The sequence below is a fragment of the Acanthisitta chloris genome, unplaced genomic scaffold, assembly GCF_000695815.1.
Source record: "Acanthisitta chloris isolate BGI_N310 unplaced genomic scaffold, ASM69581v1 scaffold18806, whole genome shotgun sequence".
Lineage (NCBI taxonomy): Eukaryota > Metazoa > Chordata > Aves > Passeriformes > Acanthisittidae > Acanthisitta > Acanthisitta chloris.
Window position 1 is genome coordinate 52,361 of NW_008677923.1, and position 9,186 is coordinate 61,546.

The following is a 9,186-nucleotide window of genomic DNA, read 5'->3' on the forward strand; positions in this document are numbered from 1 at the left end:
CTCCACGGAATTACATATTGAGAAACACTTAAAATATGCTTACAGTTATCCACTTGGGATGTGTTGTCCTTTGAAGAGTGCTTCTTTGGATGGAGACTAGGGGAGGAAGGAATGCAATGCTAGAGAAACCCCACCCAAATATGGGAGCATAAATTTGGATCTTTTGATAGGATTAGAATATCAGACTGTGATTTTAAAATAGCAATTCTGTAGATACAGTAACTCAGGGATTTTTCAAAAGATAACTATGATGGTATTTCTCTATTTAAATGTGGATGTGGGAGAAGGAGAAATGTTGGGTTTGGTATACTCCTCTGCTTGTAGCCTGACTGAATATTTAATACAGTGTTCCTCCAGTGCAGCACTGTATTAAATCATCAAAAAGCTTTCCATTTCAGTGGAGGAATGGAGAAATGTAACTCACTCTTGGCTTCCATTTCTCAATTTGCTCATTCCACATGAGGCTGGGTTGCTACTTAACTAAATAAACAGAAAATAACCCAGGGACTGTCCACTTCAGCTAATGCAAGGTTCATGCTCCAGCAGGCAGTGCTGGTTCCTGGCCAGTCTCCTTTTAGCTTCACTAGGAGTGTCAATGCATTCATTTGCATCCTGCAATATTTTTTGTATCTCTTTGCAGTGCTGCGGTGGCAAAGTTAAAGGAAAAGCACAGCAGAAAGTGATTTGTTTTCTGTGTAGCTCAAATTAACATTTCTTTCTATGTTCATCTCATTTGCTGCTCTGTCAGTTCCCCCCACCTTTTTTCTGTACAACTGTGATATCCTTTGGCCTTTGGCTTGCTGACAGCACACTGGCACATGGAAGTCTAGACCAGGCAAAGACTCAGTTAATTGCATGCTTAATTAAATATATGCTTACACATTTGCTGCTGAAGCTAGTTTGGCATTCTCTTAGTGTCTGTTCATTGAAACTAAAGCACACTGTATGCTAAAACTACTGGAGAGGTGGAGCACTTTGCCACGAAACTTGTTTCATTCCTTCCCTTAGAAGGCAAAGGCTGCACCAGCCTTGTAAGAAACATGTGTGGGTCTTATACATGAAGGTGCTTCAAATTGGTAGGGGATTCAAGCCATTTGAATCATATTATGAGGTGTGCTCTTTCCATTTGAATTGGTGACAAGCTCGGTATGTCTATGAAAAACTGTTTGCAGTAGTCAAACCTGTGCCTGCAATGCTTTGACTACATGAAAGCCCCACTGAGATCTGTGGGAGTCACAAGCTTCCAGGAAGAGTCAAGTCCCTTCCTGTCTCTGTTAAATTAGGAGACATTTCACAATCCCATCCTAGGGGATAGTCTTTGTCTGCTATTTATAATGATGTTGATTCTCACATCCAAAAGATTTCTGCCAAGATGCTTCTTTTTTGCCTAATTGTTTCTATGCTACAAGTCCAGCATTTAAAACTCAGCACAAAAATAAGGATCACTCTCATTACAGTATTTTTCCATGTCTTTTTTGAGATACAGCTGATCTCTATTTCTTTCTCAAAGCACACAGAATTCCAGACTTTATGCCACTTTAAAAAGGGGGAGTAATATAGATTTCTGATTTGTTTTCCATCTCTCCCAAGGACATTAGTTTTCCAGAAAGTGGATACTCAGAAGGGCAGACTGTTCATCTGAGAAGCTGCAGCATCAGCATTTGAACAACTTTATTCTGGTGACTGCCTGGATTTTCTTTGCTTCCTTGCCTTCACTTGTGTTATTGCAGCCTTGTTGTAGCAACACAGCAGCAATCGCACAAATTCCCCTAACTATAGGTAGTATTCAACCTCACAACCTCACCTCTGCCATCCACTCCTGCAATTATCTTAAAAAAGGCTCTGAGCTTTAGTACAAGGCTCAGAAGAATCCTTTTGTGAAGAGGTAAAGGTATAACTATTTCTCATTTCATTAAGTTCCATTCATCTATTTTTATTGCTGCATTTGAATTAATTTACAGAAGGACAAATAAGGGCACTTTATAAAAATGTACTGTAATATTATCCTGTTATGAGCCTGAAGACTATCCTTGATTTTATTACTGTGACTTCTAAGGCCACAATTAAGATATTTTTCACATCGTGGTAGGTGTCTAGTCCATTGGGACAGTTCACCTTGGCTATAATTCGCCATGTAAGGCTATGTAGAAACTCCTTTTCCCAGCAGAAAACACTCTCAGAACGACGAGTTATTTTCTTCTCTCCAATAATATTGATGACTTTGAAGGAAAAATATTTACCTACTTTCCTTTGTCTAAATAATGTTCCATAGAGTGTAGTTTCAAGTCCTACAAAACAAAAGGAACGATAATACTGAAGTGTCAGAGAAGGCAATGGAGCTGTAAACTAACTGTTCAGCTTTGCCATGTTATTTCTGAAAAATGTTATGTTCTTGCTCACAATTTACCTGAAACAATGAGTTTAGTGCATATTCCTTCCAAAGTCATTGATCTTTCTTCCCACATAGGTGCCAAGGCTGTATCTCTCCATGGTCCTCAGACAAAGCACAGACTCTGAAGTTCTGCACACTTAGGGCAGGACTACCCAGTAAAGTCCCCAGGAACAGTGCCTGGGCACAGACTGTACAGTGGGTGCCTCCCTCATCTCATTTTTGCTTCCTGATCATGTTTTGTGTTAAAATGAAATCTGCTGCTATGAATGAGTCAAATCGCTGCTGATGCCCAGGTGCTGGTAGTTTTCTTACTTCTCTTCTGAGTGGGCTCCCTGGCACAAAGTTCTGAGGAACCATCCATCACATGTGCCCACCATCCCAGAGACATCTTCCCCTGCTCAGGGGAAACCCTGTGTCTCCCCACAATGGGGTTGATACAAATCCTAACAGCTCTAGTGGCTGTGCAGTTGCTACTATGAGTCTCACAGAAAAGCCAGGTTCCAAACATTGAATAAACCCAGAGCATATGACTGAGCCACTGAGTAGGTCTCTGCTAGTCCAGGATGGAAATTACCAACAGGCTAATGCAAGATTTGGGGAGACAAGAAGACTCATGAGATTTCTCACTTCACCCAACCTTTGATCCCAGTTCATTTCTAACTATATTCTGCTGCAGAGCCAATGCTGATCAATGCTAGAGCATCCAATCCTTCTAGTCTGATTTCTCAACATTCAGGTGTCCTGCAACTGTTTTAAATGATGCTCTGTGGCACACATCATTGCATGAAGGGAAGCTGTCACAGGCAGCATCACACAACCCGGATTGTCTCGTACCTGTATATTGCTTTGTACATAAATAGTGTAGTTTGCAGGGATTTTTGTATCATTCTCTTCCATTCTTTTTTTTTTTTTCTACAGTTTTTCAGAGGCTGTGTGCAAACTGTGCTTGCATATTGATTTTGCAGTCAGTACTGTAGATTATAGCATTGCCATTTGGGTGTTTTGTATGGACTTGTGAGTTCTTGTGTACTACAGGGTGTCCTTCCTTCTTAAAGACAATTGCATACACTTCCATCCAACATATCCTGCTCCTTTCTTACATGTATCTTATTTCCTGTGATCTAGTATGAACTCTTGCTTGTAGAATGCATCAGAAAAAGCTGAATATGTATTTATAGTGTTAAATATTATATGCTCAACAATGATTTAGGTAAGAATAATACAGGGTTTAGGGGTTTGTACTTGTTCTCTGGAAACTACAGTGTAGACTGAATTAAATTACCTAGTATCTGTAATTTACAGACACACAAATATTTTCTTACAGTGTTTTCTATGTGATCAAATAAGGTAGGGAAATAATCCTTTAAAGGTGATCTATACCTTAGAACAAAACCGGTTTTCTTATGACATTTAGGGTCAATGAAATATTTTTGTGTTATGTTTAGTGACAAAGCACAAAATGCAAGAAGCAAATAGGAATTTGAAGATGTCCTTAAATGCTGCAGTTCATTATGGAACAATGTTATAGTAATCTGAGCAATCTTCTAGATTGACTTTCTTGGGCAATCGTCCCTCACTGTTATAAGTTTTCCTGATGTTACCTTTGCCAAATCTTGCAGTTCTTTCTTAGGCCCTGATAATGTAAAGCTGACTGACTCAGAGTGCAGTTTATAGAAAACTGAAGAATGGGTAGGCAAAACACACATTATCAGGTACCCTGTCCATCTTGCTAAGACACAGTGTGTGCAAGTTCAGCCTGAGGAAAGAGTTCATGATTTCACCACCTACTTTTGCCTTCTTGAAAAGGGACCAACAGAACCACCATGGGACCAATGGAATTGGGTAGCATCCATACAAATACCTCCTGCTTTCTTATGTATTTTAAAGAGAATAACCACTATATTTTTTGACCCAAATGACAGTTATTTCTCATTTTGGTCATCTCTTCCCATTAGGCAAATACCTGTTGGCATTAAGGCCGTGGCTATAATAATTTCTATTTAACTAATAAGGAACTGTTTTTAGAGGAATAAAAATAAATTAATATAAATATTCATAACAATTATATAATAAAAAAATTTCTTTTATGGCCTACTAGCTCTTTGACTGTGATTCAAAGCAAAGAAAACATTGAATAGCAAGGACTGCTGTCCCAGTGTGACTGATACTGGGTGTCTCTTCAACTATTCACAAACCTATGGGGCCATGTTATTCTGCTGAGGTTTTGGAGCTTAGGTTTCTAGTAGATATACATGTAGGAAGTGTGTAGATATACCCTTGTATTTTAATCTTTATTGTACTTTAAATCAGATGTAACAGGTATTATCTTAATAGGAATCACAGGTAGAATAGTGCTGAGTTACTAATAGCTGTAAAACCTTATTGATACCAGTTTTGACATTTTGTTGAAGCATGATGTCCAGTGCCTCTCTGCACTTAGTGTAGATAATGTAGCTATCAACAGGTAATTTCAGTGAAATGGTGTATACAGTATGCGTAGCAGTGCTTTAATTTAATTTCATTGGTTTCTCTGTGTTGAGCCATGGTAGAAAATTAGACTGTGTTTTAAAATTTTGTTCTACTTTCTGTTTTATTCATTTGTATCTTGGTTTGTTTCTTTTTTTTTGGCCATTCAACTGATTAGGTTCCGCAGCTTAGTAACTACTTTTTCTGTCTATTATGGAGTATCCAGTTCTGATAACATTCAGAATCATGTCTGCAGACAGCTTCTTGTAAATATGTTCATTTTAGTTTTCTTCTATCTAACCAGTATGGTGTATGTTAGAAGCTGCATGTGTGTAGTTCCCTGGCAGTGAGTGAAAGTGATCCCAGCATAGATTTGCTGCCCCTTGAATGTACTTGTTATGACATCAAGACTTAATATTCACCTAGAATGATAAGTTTCTGTTTTGTTTCCTCCTTGTTTGGCTTGAAATATTTGGACTCTTTATCACCTACTTTACTAAAGTCACCACTTCAATTGGCACGATGAATAAGGGGAAATCCAACTGCAGTCCTGTTGGATGCCCTGGCTGCTTTGTTCATCATTCAGCCCTTAGTCATGTCAGGGCATCACAGGATCCCTCTGAGTCACTTCCAGTTCTTCACTGACCACAGATGCCAGGGAAGCAGTGCAGTCCCACAGCTGTGACTGGGCAAGCCTGCAGGCACCAAGGGGCTGCCAGTCCTTTTCCAGAGTGCCTGAGAAGCCCAAGTAGGAACCTTTGCTTCATCCCCTTAGCAGGAACAGTCACTGGGAAAGGTGAATACCCTCGTGGGCAAAGGGGCACTGTTTCTTTCATTGTTCAAAAGGGATACGAATAGTTCTTGGAAAATAAGTGCAAAATTAAATGCTTCTCAAGCTGCTGTGGTTATTGTACAGGCCTGTTACTTAAGTGTGTGTCTGATTATAAAACAGGCATATGAACTACATAGTGGCAAAAGTCTTCTGAAATCAGGGCTACAGTTCAGATCAGTGTGAAAATAAGACCTTGCAGCAAGAAGAGCTCATTCCTAGAACCCTGGGCCTGGATCATCCCCTCTAAGCAGAAAGAAATAAAAATCAGGCCCCAAAGCACAGAAACTATCCTGCTTGGTGAGTCCCATCACGATGCTTCAGGATGAAGTGCACAGTGGAGTACAGTGTGCTCCTCCCTTGCCCCCTCTTAAAGGTGACCAGGCATGAGCTGGAACGTTTTGTGATGTGTCACATGAAAAGAATCAAAGGGAAGAGGGATAAGGTTGGTGTTTTCTTTACACTCAAAAAAGTTCCACAGATTTTGAAACGACTGTATAGTATCTATAGCACAGTTTGTTTAAAAATTAATGAATGCAGATGATAAAATTCCTCCCAACTCTGGGCTCTGTTCCTGTATATTGTAGTTGGAATGCCTTGTAGACTGATTCTATTTTTGTAGTTCAGATCCTTTCCTCTTTACAGGGATTGTTAGTCATTTGCTTTTAATGCTTTCTTACAGTGTGAACTGATTTCTGTAACTTTCATGTATAAAACAAACTAGACATTCTTTCTATACTGGAAATAGTCATGAATATAATATTTCACTAAGTGTTGTACCTCTTATGTACATATCATCAATAAATGTTGATTCATAATTTTCATGGCTTATATCTGTGAGTTTTAATTTCAGCCTCAACTCAATAATGCTTTGTGTAGGAGTTGAGACAAAGCAGACTGATGTGAGAGGCTGTCTGGCCTGAAAACTACACGCAGGGTAGAAGATGGACCTGACTTCTTTGCCAAAGCCTTAGAAATCTCCCCCCTAACTGTACCCTCCAAATATTCCAGGATGCTGGTTGCAAATGAGCTCATTTCCCACAAAGGCCAGGATTCACTAACTACAGTTCTTGGCAATGAAGCCTAGAGAAGTGAAAAGAAATGTTAGAAGAGTAGGAGGATACAAATCAATGGTCACAGTTGCTTTAGAAAACTACTTCCCTCCCTTGGCTGCTAACAAATAAATCTTTTATTCATAGTCTGTAGCAGAACTTCTGGAGTACTTTGTAAAGAAATCAACACCATTTAACATATAAATGAAGAGATGCTCATGGAGTGACCCATGGCCCAGCAGACTGGCAGTTGCTAAGGATGGAGGGAAAGCTCCGACGCCGATGCAGACGTTACGGAAATAGCACAACTACCGTTGTGTGATAAAGACACGTAACTGAAACCCCAGTTGTGAGGATATACAGTGTGCACAACCCTGGGCTTACTTGTGAATCATCCACTGGAGAAATTTCCAAAGAAATCCAGGCATGGCAGGAAGTGGCTTTGGCAGCACTTGGGCTGGCAATCTGCCCTCTGAGTCAGTAACGAACTTCGTCCTAGTGTGGTGCTAGAAGGATCGTTGGGCACAAAGTAAATCTGAGGCTATCTGCTGTCACTTTGATACCATGTTGCCACTTTCTGCCAGAGGTAAAAATGTCCTGATCTGGCCTTGTCAATAACTGTTGTTAATAAATGCATTCTGCTGGTGTAAAATTCCCTGCTGAAGTTTGCTCAGGATCCTCCATCACTGACATACTTCTGTGCACTGTGTACGTTCAAATTCCTTCCATAAAAGGTGGCTATTCTTCTGTTACACATCATGATCAAAGTTTCAAATTAAAAGCTCCACACTGACCTATGTATGTTGCTTTTTTCAAAGCAATGTTACTGTGAAATGACCTAAAAAACCCAACCCATGCAGGAGCCAGTACTGAATTATAGCACCTTGTCCCTTCTAAATACTCACCCCAAAGGCCTCTCTAAGCCCTTGCAAGCCCCTTGTGTACCCATTTTTCTCCCTGCCTTTAGCCTTAGAGAAAAAGATTATTTCAGGACTGTCTTTGTGTCTGGAATTTGTTCCTCCCTACAGGAAAAAATCCTCTAAAAGGTGCTATAAAAGACAGTGAGTCATGAATCATTGACCCATATTAAAAGAGATTTCTATATTCCCTCTCAGGCATGAAAGAAAATCAGATAATACTTCAGGATTGTTAAATCTTAAACAATCCCCTCCTTTGTATTAGATAGTACATGTAAACAGGATAAGATTATGAAACAGGTGGCCCCAACATACAGTGCCTTAGGAGGAAAACAGCATTAAAAATTACATTCAGTTGGGCTAGAAAGAGTTATCTGCAGCTAGCACTGATACTGCAAGAATGTACAAATACTCCAGCAGGGTTTAGTGCCATTTTGCTTCTGAAGTTGTGCAGAGCCCTGTGGAGGCAAACAAAGCTGAGGCAGCATCACAGGCTTGGCAGGTGTCTGTCTGCTGTCTCAGGAAGGAAAAGAGATTGCATGCAAGATCAGGTCTTGTGGTCGTCTGTTAGCAAGGCAGCTAAGTTCTGCAGAGATAAGCAAAACGTGTCTGTGTAGACAGATAAATTACAAAGCTGACTGCTGCCCACTGAAACAGGACCTGGAGAAACAAGGCCACACACTGTTGATGGTGTTTCTGCAGTACAAGGATGAGTCTTTAGGGTCTGTTTTACAGAGTGTTGAGCTCTTCATGCTCACTCAAGATTGAACTAAAATGTTTGCTTTTCATGTGCAGTCTGCATTTGGCTGTTCTCTTGCTGGGGTGCCTGAAGATGCTCCATGGATTGCTCTCCTGTGGTCCATGGACACCACGGGAGAAATGTTGCTGTGAAGATGTGCAAGCAAGAAAAGAAAGCTGACTCACAACTCTGTAAAGGGTCAAGAAGAGGGATCAAGCTAGGGCATGTACTCAAAATTCATTCCACTGTTTCACCTAGCTTACTGGTATTACCTAAACTGACAGGATCATACAAGTCTTGTTGCTGGACTTGGTTTCTCCCATTTTTTGACTGGCCTATAACTATCAGGTAGGCTTTATACCTGTCCTCTGCATGGGCAGGGAGGAACCTTCTTGAGCAAAAGGGTAAGTTGAACAAAACAAGCTGAATTGAGTGGATGACTGTGAAACAGTTCTACAGTAAGATAAACCCTGTGTACTTGCACACTAGGGTGCAGATAGACAGGAAGTACTTAGATTTACATTGGCAATGCTCGAAGAAAGCCAAAACAGAGGATAATTTGTAGATCTGAAAAGGAAAATGAACCCAATACTTCATCTAGAGATTTGCTGTGAGGCTTGTGTCAGTGATGGTTGTAGACCACAGCATGTGCAGGAAGACTTTTCTCTCCCTTGGTGTGCTGTGGTCAACTGAGATCATTGTGACTCAGCTGTGATGGACTTACCTTAGATAAACTCATTCTACAGGCTCAGGCTGAAAGCTGCAGAAAACTGTCTCCCTGAGCTAGCTAC